The sequence below is a fragment of the Trachurus trachurus genome (genome assembly GCF_905171665.1).
Source record: "Trachurus trachurus genome assembly, chromosome: 24".
Lineage (NCBI taxonomy): Eukaryota > Metazoa > Chordata > Actinopteri > Carangiformes > Carangidae > Trachurus > Trachurus trachurus.
The window spans coordinates 29,027,679-29,040,180 of NC_139910.1; the positions used below are offsets into that span (position 1 = coordinate 29,027,679).

General features: G+C 42.4%; 1 protein-coding gene across 2 annotated transcripts in view; it reads left to right on the plus strand.

Moving 5' to 3' along the window:
- Nucleotides 1-528: 528 nt before the first annotated feature.
- ankrd6b (ankyrin repeat domain 6b) overlaps nt 529-12,502 on the plus strand; it is a 52,836-nt gene continuing 40,862 nt past the window's right edge. For both annotated transcript variants that reach the window (XM_084000473.1, XM_084000474.1), the window contains exon 1: nt 529-732. The gene's annotated coding sequence lies outside the window, so the exon portion shown is untranslated. The remainder of the gene's footprint in view (nt 733-12,502) is intronic.

Below are 12,502 nucleotides of genomic sequence, written 5' to 3' on the forward strand. Positions count from 1 at the left end.
GATTTTATTTTTTTGCTTTATAGTCCTAAAACTACAAAAGGTTAAGAATAGGCTACTGATCATTAGTTCACCATTCCTACTATAGCCTACAATTGTCATGATGATGCATGCATGGGCAAAGATGCTCCAACAAGAGCATTAGGCCTATGTGAAATGTGTGATCCCGTTTTGCTGTTTTTTTCTTCATTAGCCTAGGCTAATTGCAAAATTAGATTGTTGAAATATTTAGTAGGCCTAACCTATAGCCTATAGGACCGAGTTATTCTAATCGATTATGTCCTCTATCATGTTAATTAATTCACTTTGAGGTTTCCCTGCCTGAACGGCAGAGTCATTTCTTAGACTAGTGTATAAAACTTGTGTCACCCGTCGAAAATATTGGACTTTGCGTGTTCACTCGGCTCAGTAATCAGGTGTGTGAAGGCGGTGAATAGTTTTGGAGAGGCGTTGGTTTCATTGGAGGGGGGGCGGTGGACCGTAGCTAGCTGTCCAGTGTCTTCTTCCTCCCCTCACCTGACCGTACACAGTGTGTTGACATGTAAATGGGACAGAGAGGGAGGCAGCAGCAGCAGCAGCAGCAGCAGCAGCAGAGACCGTGTGTGTGTGTGTGTGTGTGGGTCTCACTTTGTAGTTTCCCCTCTAACAACATGCTCTGTGTGGGACTGACGTCGGACGAGGTTTAAACCGTCTTCGCCCCGAATCGACACTTTGTGGGACGGGTTGTTTTTCGAGGTAAGCCTCTTGTGTTCATGTTGGTCGTGTTTTGTTTAGTTTTTTCTCTGTATGAGAGATGTAGGTTTAAACGGTCGGTTTAACCTCGCGCTGCGTACGTTGGAGCCGCGGTTGGAGCGTTCTCTTCTGCTGACTTGAATTAACGTCCAACCGAAATTCAAATAATGTTAGCTAGTCAGCTAACTAACAGTGTGTGTAGCCTAACTTTATGTAACCTAACCTCCGTGTTTTGGTGAATTCATTACGACCATAGACAGACTTTACTGTATCACTACTCCTGCCCCTGCAGTTCTCAGTCCTATTAGCCTAACCCCTAGCTACAAGTCGCGGGGCTACTATTTACTAGTATTAGCTGTGGTAACGTTGTGTGACTATAAAGTGACTTTACTTATGTTAGTTAACACTTTAAAACGTTTTTTTTTACGCCTCGTCTTGGCTGTAAATCACTACGTGTGTTATCCTAGTGTGCTTGTCAAATACACAAGACTCTGTTCATTTGGTATTTTTTGTTTTCAAATTAGTATTTTGGATGAACTAACGTTGATAAAGCTGCTATTTTGGTGTGTTTGTGCTGCTCACTGTGTGCTCATGCCAAGGTCTCCCCCTGTGTGTGCGCGCGCGCGTGTGTTTGTGTTTTAACGCTTAAGTAATTCCCCATAAGGGAGTTACCGCTGTTACACAATGATATTCCCATGAAATGTATCACTAATTAAAGGGAGGTTTGGTCAGGTCTCTGTAGTTATGTCTGAAAACAAGAATAAATTAACCACATGAAAAATTAATCAGGACTTTTGAAAAATAACCGTGTGCTTGTGCTGTATCTTATGCAAATGAGGCTACAACCCCTGGAAAATATGTGAAATAAAGTAGGCTTAGGCGAAACCTTCTCAGCATCACCTAACCTTATCCTGAGGCTTAACCTTAATATTTAGGCCTACGTCTAAGGGTTCACATTGAGGGGATTTAACAGTAAAGATATGAGCTCATTAAGAGGCTGGTCAGTAATGTGTTATAATGATTAATGTAGCAGCACAGTGCAGCAATTTAAACCAATAAAGCAGATGAAGCTGTTGTTTTCAGGTAGTAAAGAATCTAGATTAAGTGAATTAATCTGAATGGGATTTGTTTATTGGGCTGCGGTGAGTTCAGGGTGCAGTGACAGTCAAGGAAGGCTGCAGGGCTTTTCTATCCTGCAGTTCTTTTTTTCTTTTTTTTTAGGGTGACTTCTTTCTGTTTCTACAGAGGTGGTCCTAGTGAGATTTTGTAGATAAAGCGTGACTTTGAACTGTCTGTTTTCTCATACCTGTATGCACAAACTGAGCACTTGACTGGAGTGGGAACATACTTGGTAGAGCTGTCAAAACAAGATCAGTTCTCTCTGGCATGGCATGTCACAGTTTGATGGAAAACTTCCCTTTGAGGCTCTGCTCCATGTTGATATGATTGCATCATATCATTTCTGCAGAGACGTCAGCTTCACATTCATGTGACAGGGATCTCCTGAGTCCTGTCCCGCCACATTGCAAAGAGGTGTTTTCCTGGACTCAGATCTGGCAACTAAGGAGGCCGGGTGAAGGTCACTTGACTCACTGCTGATGAAACCAGTTTGAGGCGACTTTTGCTTAATTGTGGCTGTAAAGAGATGCACATGGTCAGCAACAGTACTCAGATGAGAAGATGACGTATTCAAAAATGACGGGGTTGATCACATCACAGCAGGTTTTATAGTTCTAACTGTTCAGTTTTGGGGAGCCTGTACCTACTGTAGCCTGAGATGTCTGTTTGCTGTTTACTGTAACAGGAGTGAGACCTAACATGGTCCTCTGTTACTGCCGTGTATGCACCTCAAGGTTGGACATAGTGTTGTGATATTTTCTTATTTCCCAGTTGCTGTTCCCATTTTTTTTTTTAATTAATTTAAAACCTTTTGTACCTAGGAATATTACATAATTTGGAGATGGAAAGTTTCCACCTGAGTACAGCGACATTAATGCAGCCTTGCATTGTGTGCTCTGTGTGAAGTTGATGAATGCATCCATGCAGTTAGAGTACAAACAACAGCCTCATCCATGTGTCCATCTGCTCATCTCCCCGGGGGGGGGGATGATCAGCACAGAACAGTGCTGACGAGGTCAGAGGTCACCAGGTGCATAATGGGCACATAATGAGTCTTAATGGGCCACAAGGCGGGGTTGTGTGGCTTAGGGCACATTTTTACAGAATCCGGAAACTAGACACTGCATGAGAGGTGATTATTAGATTTGTCTGTCAGATGGTGAGATGGTGTCCGCATCGCCAGTGTCTGCTGCCAAGTGCAATTACAGATGCTGAGATCTGCCGAGTCACATTTTACTCTGTGACTGAAAATCAATGTCAAAACCATCACATTCATTTTTGTAGTACCTTTATAATATATTATATTTATGATATTGATCCTGTAATATATCTTAAGGAGATAACATCTCCTTGTAATCAGATTTACACATTAGAGTTTTAAACCCAGCCTCAGGTTGCAGTATAATAGGACAAATCCTGGGATCAGCTCTCTGTTTGTCATAGCTCTGCTTCCCACTGAGGCCCCTGGACCTGCAAGTGAATATCTCTGTGGCATAAAAAAGGAGCTTTATTTAGTCTTTTCCCTTGCAGGGGCTTTAAATGCCACTTAACCCTTTGTTGCTCACAACAATGAACCTAACGGCCGTGCGTCCCCTCACTCTTTTTCAGACTCTGCATCTGCTTTCACTAAGTGCTGCGGATTAAAGAAGTGGGGGGAATTGTTGTTGTATGGATTCCAGCGCTCAACAGTGTGAGCATTTGATTTGTATTTGTGAGTCTTGCCGAACACTGAAATAGCTCAAGCCACATTCAGCCATTCACACAGTAGCTACACAGTGATTTTTTTTTATAGGGTTTTTCTATCACACACACATACTCACAAACCAGGGAGAAGCGTTTAGTGTCTCAAGGACACTTATATACTGACTATATACTGTAGACATGTCCTGTGATTTTCAGCCTTCTGATTGTATTTACCCTGTACAGCAGGGGGCGGGGTTGTGTGAATAGGGCCCCCCCTCTATTGAAAAGAGGCTCACACATCCCTGAGTTTTTATACTGCTGACTTGTCTGGGGCTCACACTAGCAACACTGTGATTGGTGATTTACCTGCTCCACATCCTGAGCCACAGCTGCCCCAGGTACCAGTCATGTTGACTGGGGGACTAGTCCTTAGTAGCAAGCAAGTGTGCATTTTCTGTTATTATTATGGGTATAATAACAGTCGTTGTTGCGTTATTTAAAGAAAGCACTGGGTCCACAACTGAAATTATGTGTTAATACAGTGGTTGAAATAGTACATCATGAATATGTGTTTATCAGAGTAAGTGGCTATCTGGAGGAAGGGGTGTCTGAGAGAGATCTAGTTCTAGCTTTACATTCAAATGGAAGATGGTATTTCCCATACCTTTCTTGAGATATTCTGTCTAAAGTTTTTGGTTTTGGACAAAAAGTTAGAATGATGTTTAGATTTGGCTTGTGGGTTCTGTCAAGCCTTTAGACAGACTTTATACAGCAAATATTTTGATTACCAAATATGTTGTGTATTGGCAAGAATTTGGTGATAGGATACATATCGCTGCGGTATTTTGCGATACTATGAGCAAGACGATATATTTTTATTTCTATGTATTTTTTGACTGTTCTTAGTTAGCTAACGCTTGAACATGTGACGAGCCACAGACCTGTACATCTCATTGTTCTGTTTGAGCAGAGGAGTCAATAACTGCTGCCAACCATCAGTCACAGTTTGAAATGCAACACAGAAATGAACCACCGCTGTGAGTGTTTGCATGTTTATTGTCAATAAAAAAATCAATTCAGTGCTTTTGAATATTGACACAGTATTGCAAACTGAAATGTCACGATATTTCAGTATCAATATTCTCTCACACCCCTACCAAATACTGTAACAAATTATAGTATATAACAATTGTTAGACATAACTTATGTAGCAGTGTACACAGCTCAATGCTCCATCTGATGTCAAATACATAACCCAACCCAACTAGAAATTGATAATAACTTACAGTAACTAACTAACTAACTATCACAGATGATTGTCCATTGCATGGTTAGGCTACATTTTAAAATTTCAGTACTGCTTGACCGGACTATTTAAGATCCTTGAAACATCCCGTGACTTGTAGTACAGTTGTAATAAAAGGCTTTGCATGCTGTTTTTAGCCTTGCGTAGGTTGACATCTGCACTGCTTATTTAGATGGCTATCACATCTGGCTCAGCAGTCACATGGATGACAGAAGGTTTATTTCCAGCATTGACCCCAGGATTAGCCAAAAGCACGCCAGGCTGCCACATCTCCACACAAAATGCACAAGTGCTTGAAATGATATAGTCGTAAGTATCTGTCCGGCATTTTCTGGAGTATTTATGGTCCATGTTGTACTTGTGCTCCAGTCAGCACCGATCTCTCCTTCACTGGTGCACTGAGCAAGCTATCACTGAAACAAATCTTGGGATTAGTGAGTGGGTCAAAGGATTGTTCTAACCTGGTTTTGGCACTTTGTCCCTAACTGGTGCAGAAAAGACAGATGGCTGAGATTTGACTGAAATCTGGGGCTGGGGGAAACCATAGAGGTGAACCTGACCTTTTGTCTCACACACAAATCATACTGTGATCCCACCGATCCTTTGTATCACTAGTATGAAAGGAAAAGTCTATGATGACATTATACTGTCAGAATCCGTGCAGGCAAATGAGATTTACTCACATGAATGTAGAGAAGCCCCGTGTGTGTGTGTGTGTGTGTGTGTGTGTGTGTGTGTGTGTGTGTGTGTGTGTGTGTGTGTGTGTGTGTGTGTGTGTGTGTGTGTGTGTGTGTGTGTGTGTGTGTGTGTGTGTGTGTGTGTGTGTGTGTGGGGGGGGGGGGGGGTAAGGTCCCAAATGTTTCATACTAGCTCCAGTCTACAGTGCGCTTTTTGCACTGTTTTTTTATTGTGAATATTGATAAACAATGTGCAATTTCAGCAGTGAGACTCATAATTCACCAGTTTCCATGAATTGATATGATGGAAACACTGGACCAGGTGCAGGCGTGTGTGATGTAGAGAGATAGAATCAGTTGCTTCCTGTCTACAGGAAGGAAAGAGTGTGTATGAGTGAGCAACCAAAGCATTGTGAATACACAGTGGAAGATTTTAGTTTCCAACTCGGCTTCTAAAAAACTTTCTAAGCTACACTAAGATCCACTGTTTGGAGGTAAATGATTGTCAGTAGAGAAAGAGAGAGCAAGATCTCAGGTCTCAGTTGAAATAAAACAAATAAAGTGTTCAGTCAAAGACCAGAATAAACACAAAATCAGTGCAAAAACAACCCTACTAGGAATCTAGCACTAAATGCTATGTTATACCTGTTGATAACCTTGCCCAGGATCTCAGCCTCACTGGCACTTGATTGCACTTGAAAGTTACCAGGGGCCTCATTTATCATTGTGGATACACCTTTTTTTTTTTACACCATTTTCCCCTCGTTTTGTGCGTACGCACTTTTTTCCGCCAAATTTGGGATCTATCAAGCCAAAACCTGACGGGGAAAAGTGCGGACATTTACACCCATTTTGACCCTGGCGTACCGTGATTTACACCTGTTTTGAGGAACAGGAGGAATTGGCGACACCGTTGCTGAGTCAGAGAACTGCAGTGTGAGAGGGAGAGAGGAGCGGAGTACATTTAGAAGAGCACAGTAGGATTTTTTTTGAAGTAGGCTAATTGTGGTAGTGGTGGACCGTTGATGCTGGCAATCCAACCCGCTCTATAATAACACTAGGCTTTATGTTCATTGATAAACAGAGAGGATTGAGGATTTTGCTTTTTTGATTAGGCTGTGTGACGTCCGACAAGGATCAAACCATCCAAGTTTAAAAACACACCGGCAGCAGCGCACACTGATCTGCAGCTACTGAGACTGTTATTATTCTGTCACCTGAGTTAACGAGGTGCACGTGAGTTTGGAGCTGATGAGAGGAGAGAATAAAGAGCGAGACAACACGGCCCTGAGGAGGAACTATGAAGGACTCAGCTGTAATGGAAAATGACCCAAACCGAGTCCAGTAGAGCTGTAACTGTGTAGTGGAAAGGCGTTCAAAGTAATGGTAACTATCGTCCTGCTTCCTACATTGTTTTAACATCTAGGTAAAAGAAAAAAGAAAAAAGATTTTCTGGGATAAAGGGGCAGATTACATAAGATTCTTCTTCTTTCTGCTCCCTTTTGTTGAGATTTGGGAGGTTTTTGTTTTTATTGTAGCTTATTAAAGTTCAAGATAATTTTTCTGACTGATTTATTGCCCGTGTATCTGCTTTCGGAGAAGCGGAGAAGTTCCGCTTCTTTCCCCCGTCCTCCGCCCGTTGTCTCCATTGTCACTTTGTTGTCACTTGTTGCTGCGCCACAGAGAGCACATGGCTAATTAAATATGCACGTGCTGACCATATATAGTTGTATATAGGCGTTCCGGGGCGGAGTAAGAGGTGTGTTCACGTGTGCACCATTCTTGGGTCCGGTGTGATTTATTGCGGAGAGTTGTGCGTACGCACAGTTTGATTGATCTGAAAAAGGTGTAAATATTTAGGGTGTACGCCATTTTTGTCTTTTCGCCGTAAGCAAATATTTAGTAGCAGTTTTACACCCTCTTTGATAAATGAGGCCCCTGATGTGTGTTCACCTTTTTCCAGAGAACATCATTGATATCCAGTGTTGCAGGTGTCTAGTCCAGATTTTCCTAGCTAGTCAGTTGGATGACAGTGTTTCCCCTACCGTTCTCTTCCAGCACAAGCCCCTGCCCCCCTTGAAAAACGGGAAATCTTGGAGCCAATTGCAGTCTGAGCGGACCTGCTGGTCCTGGAGCCCTCCAACCAAAGCACCCAGTAAAGAAGCTGCAGACAGGTCGACCAAATGGCGCTGCTCTCCCTCTGCCATCTGATTTTTAAATACCAGTGCTCACCCTCAAAAACCGATCACATGAATGCGATGCAGGCAAGCGTTAGTTTGGAGCCTAAATCGAAATTATGCTTGCCCCAATTTATTTATATGACTATGTAGAATAAGCCCAGGTGGAGGCATGTGTACTTCTACGGCATAACAAGAATGTGATGTGAAAATTGACAATGGACATATTTTTATCAGATACCCAGATCACAGATTTTTCAAAATTATATTTTTTTCCATCTGAAATTAAATGAAGAAGTATACTGCATTAGGGACAAATGGTGTTCCACACAGTCACAACTTAGCCTAATGCTTATGATGGGTTTATAAGTTTGGTTGTACGGTGATTACAACCAGATTTAATACTATTTTTTTCTGAGGTTCAACATTTGTTTTCATAATTTTAATGATTAATTCATCATTCTAAAACCTGTGGTTAATCATTTATGAAGTTGATTCTTTGAGACGTATTACATGAAACTGATCTGAGAACCCTGATTGCAGCTGCATATAAAGCTTAAAAAGGCCCAATGACTTCTTCCCAAACAAAATCTCTTGTTCAAACTCTTTGTACAGTGTAAAAACAAATGTAAAGAGCTCTTATTTTTTCCTAGCTTTCCCTAATTTTTCTGGGAAGGAAAACGACCCAGATTGGAGGGAGTGAGTCTGCAGACAAGGCACTTGTTTTTCAGGAGCGAGCAGGTTAATAAGTATTCTCCAGGGCCTCCTCCCTGAGCCATGTGAAAAGCGAGGGCTTGGCATTTCTTGTTTTTGAATTGAGTCCTGAGTTCCTAAAAGTTTGCACAAAGCCCTGTTGCCTAGCGGCGCGTTCGAGGCCTCACTGCGACTGCAAGGCCTGCTTTGTGTGTGTGGGTCTCTGACTGAGCAGGATCTTCTGGAGAATAAACTGGAATGCAGCTGGGGAGAGAGACCTCCCCCCTTGGTTTAATCTTGTTCATTTTCAGCTGGCAGGAAGCAGTCGTTGAAATGCTTTTTGTAAAAGCTTTTTCATACGTTCTGTGGCATTCCACACTTTGTGTGGTCCAATTTTAAAATTTGGGAATGTTTCTAGGAAATTTGTCATCTTCTTTTTAGCTTGTGAGATTCTTATAGACTTTATTACAGTAGTTGCCAGCAGGGAAATTTCTAGTGGTTCAGTTTTAGACTGTGCATATTTAAAACAATATATTTATTAACATTTTCTTACATACACATACACTTGTATTTATATCAAATATGTAGATCTGTGCTCCATTAACTCTTTCGCGACCATTGACGAGTTAACTCGTCACAGCCTGCCGAACGTTCACGACCATTGACGAGTTAACTCGTCAAAACCGTTTTTTTTTTTTTACAGATTATGATAATAGACACTCTGAGGTACCCTGTGTGTGGATATGGTAGTCCTCTGATATGTAAAACTGTTTTAAACTACAATCAGAACATAATGTTTTTTATAAACTGTGTGATTTTGGTTTTGTTTGAGTAATCGTTCTCCTTGAATGCTGCTCTGGGGACAGCGTACAGCGCTGTGCGGCTGTCGGCTACAGTGTTGCGACTTTCTCGCTAAATCTGGCGACTTTCTAAACCCTCTTGGCGACTTTTTTTTTGACATAAGCGACTGGCGACAAATCTGGCGACTTTTTCCGGTGCTGTTACAAACGTTTCTGGTTTGGAGACTCGGATCTGAAAGCCCGTTATCACTGCTGTTTTCACCGTTCAGCGGGCGCTGTGCAGCGGATGCTGTGACCGGCCGTCCCCGCCCCGAAGCACTCATCGCCGGCCAGTCACACAGGAGTGTCACGGAGCTGCTCCGCTGTGGCCAGAGACCCACACCGCTGCACTCCAAGCTGCCACACCCCCCAGATTTGCCTACAAATATACTTATTTAGCCGTAGAAATGATTTGGGAGACATGCCACACTGCAGAGTACCGGTTAAATGAGCTTGAGAACGTTGCTTTCACAAAATAAAACACCCGTTGCCCTTTACATACAGAAGTGCTTTTACTTTGAAATAGGAAGCTAACCTACCCTCAATGTAGCTAGCTTCAACCAAAATAAACCGTCTTTGCTCGAACCCTTAGTTTTGTCAGCTCTGAGACGAAGATCGGTCCGTTTAGAGTTGCTGAAGAGTGTTTCTGATGACTTTAGGAGGAGGCAGGCTACCATTACCCGTAGACGTCCGGCGTTTGAGCTAAGCTAATCAGCTGTGCGCCAGCTCTGCCCGCATCTCCCTTGTTACTGGATGCACAGTCGAAAGGATGGTGTCTATCAGCTTGTCATGGACTCGGGAGTGAGGCAAGATACATAAAAAAAATTGTCGTATCCCTTTAACACAGACTGTGCATATTTGGGATATTTTCAGTCCAACATATTTACTGAGCACTAACAGAATTATATTTCATAGAGTGACACTAGTAATGAGAAGCTGCTTTTAGGTTTTTTTTTAAATATGAAACTATGCATCTTTTGAAAACACAAACCACAAACTAACACCTCAGTGTAAACCATTATGTGATCCAAGTGTCACACAGCAGTTGCTTTGTAAAATACGTTTTTGTTTTGTTTTGCCTCTAACATCATCACCACAGGAATCCATCAAACCATTATTGTATTCAGTTAGACCTCATGTGGTTGTCTGTCTGTGACAGTGAGGCCAAGCAGTGCCAATGAGACAGGGACGACACAAACAAGTTTCTTTTGCATAACTGGTCAACTGTAGGCTGTGCTAGCGGGGACTGTCTGGCACACATTGCAGCCAATAACACTTCCTACTGTTGCTGTGCAACTTCAAAGTTCAAGCTTGAATTAATAATATATGTATATTTTAATGGGAGTGGCTTTTTCCAGGTCCTTCTCCTCAGCCCTGCAGACTTTCTTGATACACTTGACACTGCTGTGCAGCGTTGGTGAAGATCACTGATCCCACAGATTTTACAATGTCAGTGTTTGTTGTTAGAGTTTTGTTTGTGATACCCCCAACAGCACAAGTTACCTAGTGTGTATTAAAACCAGGGGTGGGGGAAAAATCGATTCATGTAAGAATCGTGATTCTTATCCTCTACGATTCTGGATCGATTCACAAACTTTTTTTGTTAACGTTTCCTGCCCCGGTTCGAATCCCGTGTTGAGCGCCCCTATCCTGCGTGTCATTCCCCCCCTTTCTGCCTCCCATTTCCTGTCTCTCTCTCAACTCTCCTGTCCATTAAAGGTGAAAAAGCCCCCAAAAATATATGAAAAAAAGCAGCATATCGTCCCAGCCCTAATTAAAACTGTGTGGACCCAGTAAGTTGCTGCATCAGTCACACGACATACAGTAGCAGTAGCTTAGCTGTTGTGTTGCAGTAGCTATTCTTTCAGCATTAGGCATAGTGTTTGAAAGAGCACTTTTCCTTCTTCACTCACTCAGCTGGCTCCTCCCTACACCGGCACCTTCATCATATGATTGGTGTCTGTATTGGGGTCTCTTTTTTTGGTTTCTTCTCCACCAAGCTTATTTTGCATTTGTGTGTTTATTCAGCTCCTGACTCCACAGGTGGCACTGATACTATCAGTACAAGCTCATGATTTGATCTTGATGTTGACATTTCTCTCTCCTCCACAATTATATAAGTAGGACTGGTCTGTGAACTTCTTCAAATTAGAAATCCTAACCCTATCTTCTGAAATTTCTAGGATCTAAATTAAATACAAAAACTATTTGATCATATCTTCTAAAAAAAAAGCATGCTTGCATTACTTAACCAGGGTTGATGTAAGAGGTGTGATAACTGTTGAGTTAAAAAATTGAGACTGTATCCAGTGGAAGTTATTTGGCAGAGAAACTGTATTGCACAGCTGTGTTTTACGGTCGAGTTGAGATGAAGGGCAAACATCTTGGAAATAATCCATTTCTCTTTGTGGATTTAGCCATGTTTGCCTGCAGCAATGTGAATCTGTCCTGTTGATGTCATCTGTACCATGTTGTCTCATTCTATGCTGTAATGAAAAACACAGTCATTAGAGGGGCTGTCATCACAGATTAGACTCCAGGGATCAGATGGGACATGCCTCTTCCTTTGTGGGGTGGAGCTGTACAATTAGTGTTGAGTTGAAAATGTTGTTTTCACTGTCTCTCACATCCTGTGCTGTAGGTTTAGTAATGTTCCTGTGGAATTGACAAAGAATACACACTAAGGGCCGGATTTACTAAAGGTTTGCGTGTATTAAAACGTGTGCAAACGTGATTGCACATGCAAACACACGTGGAACCTGATCTACTAACCGGGCGCACCGAGGATTGCGTCTCTTAAATGGGCAATATAGCACGTGCGATCCATTTAGCGTGTTTGCCTTGATGAATATGTAAATATGGGCGTTTCAGCCAGAACGTGCAAAATACTGGGAGGAGTAGATGCAAATCGATTTATTTAGCGCGCGCAATGTGATTTACCAAACCAGGAAGAGATTGCGGTGGCTGTTTTTGCGTCTTTATTTACCACGTCTGAAAACCATGTAGTAACTGATACAACTTTGCCAAAACTTATGCGTTTATTAGTGTGATACCTGTCAGAGCCCCATGATCTTACATCTCTGCATTTCCTCGCATCTGGGTAATTCTCTAACAGTTTTTCAGCCGTGTTAAAAGTCATTTACGCGCCGTTACGCACGGGGCACGTCTGTCCTGCAGTGCGCTCCTCTCCTCTCCTCTCCTTTCCTCTCCTCTCCAGTACCTGGCTGCTCAGCTCCGTCTCTCAGTCCCGGTCCCGGACTGAGACGTCACCGCTGCCTT